This window comes from Ahaetulla prasina, chromosome 5 (assembly GCF_028640845.1).
Source record: "Ahaetulla prasina isolate Xishuangbanna chromosome 5, ASM2864084v1, whole genome shotgun sequence".
Taxonomy (NCBI): domain Eukaryota; kingdom Metazoa; phylum Chordata; class Lepidosauria; order Squamata; family Colubridae; genus Ahaetulla; species Ahaetulla prasina.
Window position 1 is genome coordinate 97377571 of NC_080543.1, and position 14747 is coordinate 97392317.

Here is a 14747-nt window from a genome sequence, read left to right on the forward strand (position 1 = left end):
AAAACACTTGTGGTGGTAATTGCTTTCTGTTCTTAACTGATGCAATAGTTCTCGTGGGACTGATTTAGGACCATGATAGTAACCACCAGTGCAACTAATTGCATTTAAAAAGGAAAACAGGGAAGCTTCCAGATATGACAGAGACAACTTTATTTGAAAATTTTCATACTCCAAACCATCCATTTCCAGTTAAACTTACTCTCTGAAATAAGGAGAGCAAATAATTCTGTTATAACTAAACTCAATGTAGCTTTTCTGTAGCTACATTGTAGCTTTTCCCTGGAAGAAGGAAAGATGCCAATATAAAATCAGTAGGTATATTCAAGATAGCTACCTTCAAAACTTATTTCAACAATACTACTTTTAACTACTTGGTCATTGTGGGGGTGGTAATAGTAAAAGGGAAATATTTATTATAATAAATATAAAAGCAAATTATGAGAGTCAAACTCTGAGATCAAAAAATAATATCTGGAATATTAAAAAAAATGTTTTCCCACATTCATTCAAGTACTCAATTTGTGCAATTATATTGTGGCCATTTACAGGATTACTATCACAAAATAAGGTGCATGTATGAGTTTTCTGGCATTTATACAGCAATTAGCGAGCTATCATAAACAGACTGCAAAAATCTGCATGACCACTAGATTGCAGCAAAGAGTTAGAGTACCCTACTATTTTGCTGCCATTTAGAGTATGATTATATATTTTTTTAACATAGGTACAGTAGCCCTCTGCAATTCTCCCAGTGGTGAAATCCAAATTTTTTTACTACGGGTTCTGTGGACGTGACTTGGTGGGTGTGGTGTGGCTTGGTGAGCGTGGCAGGGGAAGGATACTGCAAAATCTCCATTCCCACCCCACTCTGGGGCCAGCCAGAGGTGGTATTTGCCAGTTCTCCAAAATTTCCGCTACTGGTTTTCCAGTAGCTGTCAGAACCTGCTGGATTTCACCCCTGAATTCTCCCCTTCACAGTCTTTATTTTATGTAAATAAATAGTCATCTCTGTATCTGTGTTGCCTATAAAAAAGGAAACCACTGAACTATGGAAAACATTTGAATCAAAAGTTAATTGCTGATTAATTTTTTTCATCAGTGACCAAGTGAGTGAAGTACATATTTGTTTTAATCTTAAGTTATTTTGGCAACAATATGAAAAGAAAGGCGTTGGAAAATATTAAAGGTAGCCTTTCCCCTACTCTTACCATGAATGACAGGATTTCCCTCCTCCTTTCTTCAAACATTTTAAACAGAGACCTCTGTTGAAATGCTGGCAGTATTTATATGTATCTTTCCTTCACTTTTCAAAATCTAGAGGTGATAAGGAAGCCTCCTGTTGGTAAAGCACAGAAAGAAAATATCATCATGCTTCCTGAGTTTTTCAGAAGAGTCTCTGAAAAAGACCTTTTAGGAAACATTCCCTGAGTGGGGAAACTTTTCTCACAATCAGTGAAAAAACAACATATAAAACCAAGCGAATAAAAATTGAGACAGCTGAGTGGCCGTGGAATCTGCACTGATGGGAAGGAGATGAGAATGACAAACCAGGTGAGTAGCATGTGGATAGGGAACAGAGCAATGGAGGAGCAGAACAGGACAACTCGCCTGTTGAGCCACAGAGCCTCTGGTGGCTCAACAGATTAATACAGTCTGTTATTAACAGCAGCTTGCTTGCAATTACTGCAGGTTCAAGTCCCAGCAGGCCTTCCATCCTTTATAAGGTAGGTAAAATGAGGACCCAGATTGTTGGGGGCAATAAGTTGACTTTGTATATAATATACAAATGGATGAAGACTATTGCTTGACATAGTCAGAGAAGGGCGGGATATAAATGCAAATAAAAAAAAAACTTGCAGCACGACAACTTGCCATGGGACAATCCAAGAAATACTAAAGTGAAGTTAATTTCAATGGAACCCTGGCCAATAATATAAAAAGGAAGTAAATCCATAAATACAAAAGTTACAATAATTTAGATGAAAACAATAATAAAAGTAACTGAATGAAATGATTAATATGTAGTGTTAAACTGGCCTGCAGTGAGTTGCCTGTCCTGTGGCGAGTTGCCCTAGACTGTTTGCTACAAGCAGCTATTGAGTCCATATTGTTGGAAACTTAAATAATATCCAGAATTATTCTAAGTGTTGCACCAAATTATTTTCTAAAATGATCAAGAAGCTGAATTGGCCCAGTAGATATCCAGTGGGTGCCAAGAATTAACATTCCTCCTGCTGGATTCTATAGTTCTTGTTTCAAATGAAAATGTTGAGTTCTTGCTTGTAGATAAGATAACCTTCTTGTAACATCCACTCATTCAACGCTTTGACTGTCAGCAAGAAAAGCCAATTGGAAAACTGACAGGAGCTTGTAAATGGTGGTCACATGACCATGGGATATTGCAATAATGCAGGATTCATGTAACAATGGCAACTGGAACTGCCCAAACTGCCATTGTTAAGTTGGTATGGTCACTTGATGACCATGACTTCATGATCTTGTAGCTTAGTGAGTGAGTTCCTAGTCTCAAATTACTGTTGGTAAACGATGACTACTTGTACTGCTTAGAAAGGTGATCTTTCTTCCATTTGACCTAAGCAACTGTTAACTGCAGCAAAGCAAATTATTGTCAAAGCTAAAGTCTGATGGGCTTTCAGGTGAATTCAGCATGAAATCTATAGCACAATTGCTAGATTTCTTAAGAGGCTTCTTGAAACTCTTTTAACTAATGATAACTAAAAAAAAAAAAAAAATTCTAGGCATTTTGGATCAGACCTAATATGAGCTCCACAGGCACAGGTGCTAATCTGTTCTCTGATCCTATGAATATTCTCTAGGAAATTCCTTTATGGGTACAATTTACTCTAATTATGGGGATTGTTTTGTAGACTCTACAATTTAAGAATTCTCAGGAATTCAATGATCCTTCAGGAAGAAACAAACAAATAATTCAAATAAGCTGTTTAGCACTTGGCAATAATAGCACTTAGATTTATATACTGCCAGGGGTGAAATCTAAACATTTTCCCTACTGGTTCTGGGGGCGTGGCTTAATTGGTGGCATGGCTTGGTAGTCAGATGACTGGGTGGGCGTGGCCAATAACAATAAATAATAAAATAATAAATGAAGTATACAAAACAATAAGAGGTACCAAAAACCAACTTTCACATTTTACACACACACAGCACAACACAACTGACTCACACACAATGTAAAAGCAGCTGCACTTCACCCAAAATGGCCCCTGCAACAAGCAGGAACCTCACACAGCCACAAAAAGCTCAAAAACCAACTTTCACACTTTACACACACACAACACAACACAACTGACTCACACACAAAAAATGCCACATACAACTTTGTGAGATTTTGTGTGTTTGTATGGTTAGAGTGAAACACTACAGAAACACACCAAATCTCAGAAAGCTGCACAAATATTTTATTTTATTATTTTATTTATATATTTTAGATCAGAGGTCTCCAACCTTAGTAACTTTAAAGTTTGTGGACTTCAACTCCCAGAGTTCCTCAAACTGCTTTGCTGGCTGAGGAACTCTGGGAGTTGAAGTCCACAAATCTTAAAGTTACTAAGATTGGAGAGCCCTGTTTTAGATAAAAGCAGCTAAATTTAAAACTTCCTTAATTTTAAATTGCTGTCTAAAAAAAAAACTCCTTAAAAAAAACCCAGTTAACTCTTTTTTAAAGCCCCCCCCCTTTACTTACCCAATTGGAGGCAGGCAGATTGAGTTGCTCACCAAGGAGATGGGTTGCAGACAGGTAGATTCAGTTGCTAGCTGATGCAATTGATTGCAGCAGCCGAAGCAAAGCAAGGCTTTGCGAACCCGAAAGGAGCAGCAATTAGGCAAGTGGGGACAGGGTGATTGGGTGGGCATGGGCAGGGGCTGTTGTACGAGGTTGTAAAAAAATGATTTTAAAAGCCTGTCATGATCAGGCAACTCAGCTGGGATCGTCAGAGGGAAAAAAGTTTTTAAAAGGCTCCTCTGACAATCCCAGCTGAAGTTGCCTGATTGCCAGAACCTTTTAAAAGGATTGTTTTAACAACCTCTTCGGCCAAAGAGCTTGTAGAAAACATGTTTTTTAAAGGTTCTGATAATCAGGCAACTCAGCTGGGATCACCAGAGGAGCCTTTTAAAAGCTTTTTTTTTTTACAACCTCTTCGGCCAGCTGAACTGCGTGATCATCAAAGGCTTTTTTTTTTACTTTTAAAAACATTTTTTCGGCTGAAGAAAAAATGCTTTTAAAAGTAAAAACAAACAAACCTCTGATGATGGCCCAGCTCAGCAGGGGTAGGGGGCGGAGCCAGGGATTTTTGCTACCGGTTCTCCGAACCACCCGCCATCCTACTGGATCGGGTGATCTGGTCTGAACCGGGAGCATTTCACCCCTGATACTGCCCCATAGTGCTTTACAGCACTCTCTGAGCAATTTACAGAGTCAGCATATTACTCCCAACAATCTGGGTCCTCATTTTACTGACCTTGGAAGGATGGAAGGCTGAGTCAACCTTGAGCCTGTCAGGATTGAACTCTGGGTTATGGGCAGAGTTTGCCTGCAACACTGTATTTTAACCACTGTGCCACCAGAGTTCTTCTCCCTTTTGCCCTTTCTTTGTCTCCTTATAAGCCAGGGTGGCTGATTTTTAATTTACTATTTATTTATGTGCTTCAATTAGCTTCAGTATACAGTAATTGTAGAAAAGGTGCTGGTTATTTTGGAGTGAGATTTGCTGTTTCTTGTTCTACTTAATATTCAGATAGAAATCCTGTCATGTTGTTTCAACAGAAGAAATGTCTACTACCAATGTAAAAGCAGCCTTTACCTTAATTAAATGAATGAAATGAATTTATGGGCAGATTTTTGATGACGTAAGTGGCAGCTAAAGAAACGCACAAACAGCTTTTAAGCAAGCTTTATTTACTGTCAATATGCTAGTGGAAACTTCAATATAAATGCAAACAACAACTTTGGTTAGGTGATTTCTGGCTGCAGACAGAATCTCAACAGTTTTGAGGGTTTCCTTGAATTTTATTTCCATAACAAACTAAAATATGCATGTTAATTACATCCTTATAATTAACCAATTGGTGTCTAGATGACCTTAAAAGCTTTACTATTGAAGGTCAACCAAAGAAATCCTGGCTTGAATCAGATTTATAGCACATGAAATTAGGCACTGCTATCTTAACTATTTCTATTAAATAAATGCTATAATATTTCTATAGTGTAATACCTTTCCCCACCATTATGCAACTGAATACCAATATGATTAGATTTGTGCATCTACAAACATACCATCTAGCAAATTCTGCATGGCCGTCTTATAATCAGATTCACATATCATTTTGGGATTATATATTAGCTTGGAAAAATCAGGTAAATACTAGACACAAATTCTGTTGGTCCAATCTTGATTTAAAACAAATGGGAAGGGCAAAGTTAACCAAAGCTGCTACACATGGTGAAATGCTTCTACATAACTATTTGTGCTCTGTGTGTGCATCTGTATGTTAAAAGTGTTAGGCAGGAATTGTAATTGTAGAGAAATGTATAGTTTATTATTATATTTATTTTTATATATGCAAAGTTGTCATGGGTTTGATGGAGAGGTGGGTTTCAGCAGGTTCTGCCCAGTTCTGTACAACCGGTAGCGGAAATTTTGAGTAGTTCGGAAGATCGGTAGTAAAAATTCTGACTGGCCCCGCCCCATCTATTTTCTGCCTCCCAAGTCCCAGCTGATCGGGAGAAAATGGGGATTCTGCAGTAACCTTCCCCTGGATTGGAGAGGGAATGGAGATTTTACAGTATCCTTCCACTGCCATGCCCACCAAGCCACACCCACAGAACCCGTAGTAAAAAAATTTGAAACCCACCACTGGTTTGATGCCTTGATTGTTCAGGATTGAGTCGGTATTTCTGTAACTCTAAACTGTTATATTGTTTATATTGATTTTTTAAACTTTCTTATTATAGGGCATAAAACCTGCTTAGAACTCTCAGATAGGAGCAACGTATTAGTGAAAAAAGTAAAGACTTCTACAAAGTCTGACTCTAAAGTTGAATAAGCATCTGTTGCTCTTTTCATTTTGTTTGGAGCTATATAAACCAAGGTCTTGTTTTGACAACCTACAATGCATGTCTGAGGTTGCTTTTGGCTGGGATCACACAAGCCTGTACTTTGTGTCACCCTTAAACATTGACACTCAAATTCACTGATGTTTGTGCCAATGAAATACTTGAAGGGCTAAATAAACTTGAAAAGTTAAAAACACACAAGTTGTCATGATCCCATTTATCATGTCTGAATAAGCAGGATTCCTACAATTTTATCACTCTGTTGGCTTATAGGAATTCAAGAAGTTTTTTTTAATTACTCAGTTGAGTGAATGTTTATATGAATTGAACCTCTCTCCTAGCTAAATAAATATTATTTTTTAATAGAAGTTCTCTTTGAAACAGGTCGTGTCTGTTTGATTATTCTACGAACTGGTAGATAAAGTATATATAGGCAGTCCTCCACCTATAACCATTTGTTCAGTGACCTTTTGAAATTATGAAGTGCTTTATATATGGTGGTTATAATCAGTCCTTGGAGTTCTGGCTATCCGAGCTTCCCTATAGTCATGTGATCGTGATCAGGGAGCTTAGCGTCCTTTGTACCCTCCCCAAACCATTCCTGTCATGCATCTGTTTGCAGTTTCATTCACTCTCTCTTGCACCCATCCCCGTCCCTCCCTTCCTCTCCAGCCTCTTACTGCTGGATGACCTGGGGCTTGCATTTTTCTGCTGGCTCCTCCACTGATTTTGGTTAGGAAGTTGTCTTGTCTAATGAGTGTAGGATTCAGTTAACAAAGGCAACTGGAGTTGCAGTAATTGCCACTGCTAAGCGATGTAGTCATGCTTTATGACTGCATTGCTTAGTAATGGAAATTCTGGTTCCAATTGCCAAGTTGAGAAATACCTGTATCAAAAATCACTATTATTATTGTTCTTCTTCACTGTCTCTTTTTCTGCTTTTTTCCATTTCCCAAGTTTTGTAATTTTCTTCTCTTCTAATGGATTTTTGTTTTAAATGTGGCAAAATATTTTGACAAATACTTATGCATCTTACAACATTTCTGCTGACTTGTAGAACAAAGACCAGACTTTAGGTCCTGGCTGAAGGACAATCAGGGTAAGATCTGAAAACTGTTTTGCAGAATCTTTCCTGCTGTAGCAACGCAGGGCTATTAGCAGCATGTCTACTGACTGTGGACACACATTACAATCCTTTTAATTTCAGTTTCAGGTTTGGTGTTTATATGACATTTAGCCATACTACAGTTTTAGATGGATCACAGGAGTATACTCAGCAGACTTTAATTAGTATTGGAAGATGTTAATAATATAACTGTTCATATCCTGAACATGGTGGTGGTGGGGAGAACTGGTAAATCATGACGACAGCTTTGAGAATGAAAATCGACATATTTATTTATTTAACAGTATTTAGAGCCTGGATCAATCCCAGAGGACTTTTAGTGGCACGCAACATCAAGAAAATGAAAACCAAAAATCCAAATAATGCCAAAAACAAACTAACAAGAGAAACTCCGAATAAAATGCAAGAGAGGTACCCAGGTAAGTCAGCTGAAATCAAAAGCATATTGAAGTAAAAGAGTTTTAACCTTTGGAGTGGTTGGTGGTCCTAGTTGCACTGATGATGTTACTTAGTTTGGGAATGAAATGTCTACATGAAAAAAAAAACACCAAGTTCAGATAGCACTAAGGACCCTACAGTTCAACACTGAGCTACAAATATTCTCTCCTTTCATTTTTAACCTGTTTCTGGATCTGTACTAAGGTGGCTGCTGCACATATTTTGGGGGCAGGGAGGGATATTTCATAAAGTGATGACTATTACACAGAAGGCCTACCATTTCAGCTAATGCCTATAAACTTCACAAGGGAGGGAATTTTCAGCAGTTTCTCCCTCTCTCAAGCATTTATTCAGATGATTAAGAATTTACCAGTACATGAATTCAGCTGTAGACTCCACCAGAGTTTTCAGAAATATATCAAGTGGAAAAATGTTTATATTGGATTTATGCCAACTTAAAAGTATTCAGGTCATATACCTGATCTTCTTCTATTGTGTCCTTTGAACACTAGAATTCACACTGACTATATGCAGAGTATTTTAGTGGAAATGAAAGAAAATAGAAGAAAATATTTCTCGCTTCTACTTTTGTAATGGACAGCATCTTTACGCATCCTGAAATGTTCATTGTTTATATAAATATAAACAATAAATAAATAAACTTTAGGGATAGTTATTTATTTGAGATGGTATGCTGCCTTAATCCTAGATGCTAAGCAGTCTGCAGGGCAATAAAATAATATTCTGGAATAAAAATAAATATCTCTACTTTTCTCTCTATATCCTTCAAGTCAGTCTTCACTTCTAATGATTGCATGGATAAGTCCCTGAAGTTATCTTGGCAACATTTTTAGAGGACCTTTGCCCTTATTTATAGTACTTTCTAGGACTGAGAATGACTAGCCCAAGTTCAGCCAGTTTTGTTCATAAGATGGGAATAGAATTCAGGATGTCCTGGTGCCTTGAGAACTATACCAAACTGGGTCTCTTGGAATAAAATCAAAATAATCAATGATAAAAAAATATAATCACACTCATTAGCACTATTCCTATATGTTACTGGGCTACAATGTGGTTTGTAGCAGTTACAAGAATGCAGAATAGCACTGCATTAACAGCATTCCTATATGTTAATGGAGGGGGGGCACTGGACTTGCTATTTCTAACAGAGTGGGAAGATCCTCATTTCTAGGAGCTAATCTCTCCCATGTCTGTCAGGATAGGGCCCAGAATGTGCTGTCTTGACAAGCTGATGTGGTATCTCCCAGATACTGTCATGTGTGACACAGGACAATTATGCTCCACAGCAAACTTTCTCAACCTAAGCACCCTGCAGACTTCTATTTCTAGAATTCCCAGCTGACCTAGATCTTGATAAGAATTTTGTGAACTGGTGTCTATACATCTTGAAGCTGTGTAGCATTTCAAAAGCACTATTATTCCTGAGAAAGTTCTTCTTTTAAAAATTAGATCATTTAAACTACCTACACAGAATGATCATTGCAAGGACCATTACAGTTACAGTATCTTTTTATATTAAATAGAATACTATCTTTTTGAATCATTTCAACTACAGCTATTATCAGCAGGATCTGATTGTGAATTCTGACTGAAAGACAAGCTCAACATTTGTTTCAGATTCTGAAAGCTATTTCCTCTGTTAAGTGAGTTAAAACAAAGAATTTCAATTTGAAAAAAAGTATAAAGGTATCTCTATGCGATTTCCAGCTGATGTTATTCAGATGGTATTCCACTATTATCTTTAAATTACTAACAATCAGCCCTTTTGTAATTGGATAAAAATTCTGTTTAAAGCAGATTGCATTGAATGAATTTCATTGATGAACTGAATAATCAAGGTAAAAATAAAAACATGAAAAATACTTCATATTAAAAGGATGCTAATTCTAAAAGTGAGCCTTAATGAAGATAAAAATTTTTAAAAAATTTGGAAATACACTGATGGCAAACAGCAGCAACTTTTTATTCAGAAATTAAACAGACTAAATCCACTCTCTCTTTTTGTGTTCTTTGCCCAAGAATTATTTCACCTTCTAAATGCTTCTTTGATGCACACCAGTTCCATACAGAGGAAAGCTTCTAACGCAATGCTATAAAGACAAAAGAGAAACACACTCACCCTATGAAAGAAATCAATGTATCCATTTAGGATTAGGGAAATTACAGAAAAATGTGTGATTAAAGTAGACATATTCAAGGATAATATTGGAAGACATCTGATAAACGTAAATGAAATTACAGAGAAAGATAGGAATACTATACTGAAACCCTTTACAAATGCAATTATAAAACTGTAGTCAGTAAGTGAAGACTATCTATATATTAAGGAAACTATTCTACTAACAATTGAGATGGAGTGGGTAAGTGGACTAGGTATCAGGTGCAGATGACTATACAATTTTAAAGCTATAGAAGAAAAGGCAGTTAGAGCGCTAACAGCATTATGGCAAAACATATGAATAAGATAAGGAACAGGTAAAGACACCTGGCCTAAACAGGTAATTATACCCTCAAGCTGACTGCACCTATGCAGGTTTATTTGGCACTGTTACAAAAATGGTTTGCCATTGCTTTCTTCTCAGCCTAGCTAAGAAACTGAACATACTGATATATATTTTGAGAGAAGACTATAAAGAAGAACCAGTGGTGCTTGAGGAGGAATGGGCTATTAACACTTGGTAAATAAAAAAGCCACAGAAGTACAGGTAGACAAACTTTCACACAGAGCTATTACAAAGTCTGGTATGGAAAATGCATGTCAGTCCTCTGCCAATACATATAGAAAAAGCAGCCTGGCCTAAAGACTGGAAAAAGTCTCTCTGTATCTTAATCCCTAAAAAGGGACATTCAAAGTATGTTCCAAATAAAGGACAGTAGCTTTAATACCATCTGATTTGCCAGTAAGACTGTATTGAAAATTTTGCAGAAAACCATATAAAAACAGTTTTTTTCAAAAACAAAACAAAACAACAACAACAACAACAAAAACCAGAACATAAGATCAGCCAGCTAATATGAGCAAGATAGTTTCAAAAAGAGTTCTAATTCTGTTTTATTAACTATACCAAAGCTTTAGATAAACTTTAGATTACATCATTTGGGAAGATTGAATGAGTTAAAGTGAATGGATATTATATCACTTTTCCTATTTAGTGCATATACTAAACAAATACGTCATGTGAATGGCAGGTTTTGAACTACACTAAAGAATGGATCAAATTTGTGGAAGAAATATCAATAATTGAAATATGCGCACAACACTAACTTGGTTGCAGAAACTGAATCAAGGCGAAGTATGATTATTTTGAAAGGAAAGCACACAGATAGGATATTAAGGGATCTGACTGAATATGAAAATATCATCATCATCATCATCATCAAATTTTATTCATTAAACATTAAACTCAGTCAACGGAACATTTAAAAAATTAAAATTTGTGATACATTTTTAATATCATTGACCCCATGGACAACGTTCCTCCAGGCCTTCCTGTCCTCTATCATCTTCTGGAGTCCATTTAAGCTCATGCCTACTGCTTCAGTGATTCCATCCAGCCACCTCGTTCTCTGTTGTCCCTTTCTTCTTTTGCCCTCAATCATTCCCAGCATTAGGCTCTTCTCCAGTGAGTCCTTCTTTCTCATTAGGTGGCCAAAGTATTTGAGTTTCATCTTCAGGATCTGACCTTCTAAAGAGTAGTCAGGGTTGATCCCCTCTAGGACCAACCAGTTTGATCGCCTTGCAGTCCAAGGGACTCACAGGAGTCTTTTCCAGCTCCATAGTTCAAAGGCCTCAATTCTTTGGTGCTCAGCCTCAGTCCAACTTTCACAGCCATACATTGCAACCGGGAAAACTATAGCCTTGACTATACACACTTTTGTTGGCAGGGTGATGTCTCTGCCTGTCTAGATTTGCCATAGCTTTCCTCCATATTTACTTCATATTTACTGGGCCTTTTTTATAAATTGCTGGTGCAGTAGAATTCTGAATCTGAATACATCAAAATTGTGTGATCAAATGGATATAGAGTTTGAATGCAGAAATATAGATGCAATAATGAAAATTTTAGTGGAAGAACACTGAATTACTCTGAATATTACAGTTAGAGAAAATTAGTATATTATTTTATTATTAGCATTTCTGATTGCTAAAATGAACAGTTCATTTTCTAAAAATTGTTAGGAATGAGCAAGCGAGATCTATTTTTCATATTTTGATAGTGGCAATGCTGTAAAGCTCAACAATTCTGGAAAATGATCATACCAAAATGAAATATCTTTTAAAACTTGAATACCCATTTCAATCTGTAACATTCTTATTAAACTTTACTAAAACATATTGTATTATTTTATATATGCTAACTGCTGCAAGAATATTATGTGCTTTTTTACTGGCAAGGTCACTCAACAGAACAATGGCTGACTAAATTGTGCAACTGCTTCAACTTCACAACTTCATAACTGAAAACAAATATTTCAATTAATTTAATTAAAATTGGGAAGAATTTCTTGATTACAACTTAACACATGGATTTGTATTGCATCAAAATGTAGTTTACTGTTCTTATATGCACAGAGTCTATATTCTAATTTCACAGGGTATCTAATATTACTAATATAATTTACTAATTTCTTTTAGTGATTTATATTGTGGTGACTATAGTTCTTGATAATTCTTAATTTAGAATTAATAGTGATTTTAGTCCTTTAAAACAATCAAATATATTCAGTTATTTACAGTTAATTGTATTACACTGGAAAATTATAATAATTTCTAAATCCCTTGCTCACTGATTTGTTTTGTACTTTTTATAGTCCCTTCTTGTATTTTAGTTATCTCTGTTTGTATGTTTTGTGTGACATTCAATAAAAATACCAAAAGCAAAAAAGTAAACCTGCAGAGTAGAACATCAGAAAAGTAAGATTATTTCAACTGGAAAACTAGGAGAATTTAATGTAAACAAGATGACTGAAGTAGTTAACAGTTACAATTTTCTAGGGCCTAGAATTGATAAAAATGATACAAAAGAAATTCAGGAAAGAATAACAATGGACAAAAAATATTGAAAAGGCTAATGAAATAGAGGAATTTTAATCAAGGCAAATTTTTGATTGGCCAATTCCATTGTATTCCCCATTATGATCCATTAATGTGAGACATAAACTCTGTACAAGAACAAGAGGAAAAATATTGACTCATTTGAGTCACAGTGTGGAGAAGTCTGCTTTGCATCCCTCAGATAGCCAAGAGAATCCGCCATTCAGTACTAGAGGAATTGAAGCTCATTGGCCAAAGGGTCATCCAATTAAAAACTATTATACTTTGAACACATCATAAAGGCTGCTGCATATATGTACAAGATGACAATGGCATGGGCATGATGGAGGGAAGGAGAAAAAAAGTGTTAACAACGCATGAAGTGGATAGGCAGAATACCAGATGCCAAATAATGCAACTGCAAAAACTGTGTAAGGGGATGGAACAGGTTGAAAAGCTTTTATCTATACAGCCAACAAGAATCAACTACTGTATAATGTAATGGAGTGTTAGAAGAACAATCTTTACAATTGTGATCTTGCCAAAATGTGTATTATGTTTAAAACTGAGTTTAGGAAAAAAAAACCCAGTATGACTCAGAACTGGAAAAGGAGTATGACAAGAATGCATATAGTCCTCATATGTAATTAGCTATAGGGAATTCTCTCTATATATTACTAAAACTTTTGTTTCTGTATCATTGAATGGGGTGAACCTGTGCATCACAGGGCAATAAGGCAACTAAAGTACCTCAGATGAGTTAATTTATAGAATGTCTCGAAAATTTGGGACCATGACTCCGGGAACCAGCCTCTCTTTTGACCACTGGAGATCAGGTAGACCAATCCTGCCTTAGCCCTCCAGAGGCCTGGTAGCCAGGTCCCATCATTGGCTGTTGGAAGGGGGTCAGTTGCAGTCAAACTGGCAGGAAGTTGGAAGTCACTCCTGCTCCCACTACTTTTTGCCCTTAGTCATTCTGTTTATTTAGGTAAGGAAATATCTCGAAACAATGAATCCACATATCAGAGGATCTAGATACTATAAGAATTGTCAGTACTGGAAAATAGGTGAAAATATAGATGAAATATGAACCCTAGATGTACAGACAATGCCCTTTAATACTAATTTTTTTTCTTGGACCCATGAATTAAAATGTACTGATTGTCCTACAGAAGTAAGGAGATTAATTCTATGAAAGAAGGTAGCCCATATCATGAAACCTATGGCTATTTCAACAACAACGAACATAAGAATAGTTAAAAAAAGTATCAATGTAATGTAGTACTCAAACTTAGTACCACAATTTAGCCCAAAATTTATGTTAAGTGAGAAATTTGTTACGTGAGTTTTGCCCTATTTTATGACTTTTCTTGCCACATTTGTTAAGTGAATCACTGCAGTTCTTAAATTAATAACAAGGTTGTTAAATGAATCTGGCTTCCCCATTGGCTTTGCTTCTCAGAAGGTCGCAAAAGGAGATCACATGACCATGGGGATGCTGCAACGGTCATAAGTGTGAAAAATGGTCATAAATCATTTTTCAGTGCTGTTGTAACTTCGAATGGTCACTAAATGAACAGTTGTGTCGAAGACTACCTGTATAACTGTGAAAGTGCACCTAAGAAACAGCAAGAAAAAGAAGACAGATACTTCTGAATAAGGAATTTGGAGACAGTTATGAGGAATACCACAGATGATGCAAGAAGTAATAAATTCAGGCCTGGAACAAATACAGACTTATTGTTCCCTTGGGGCAATGATCAGCTTAACAGAAACTCACATACTTTGGGCATGTGAAACAAATGGGTGGTGGACTAAAAAGAATTATTATATGGGAGACTGAGAAAAATAAAAGGGAAAGCAATGGATAAATAATGGCTATGATAGGATCAAAGATGTTATTGGAATGTAAGCTAAAGTCAAATGAAAATGGCAAATTATTTCCCTACAATCACGAGAAGTCAACCCCCCCCCCACTTGATGGCATCTAAATAACTAATCTAGTAGTTTCTTTTCCTTGAATCTCAATTAAA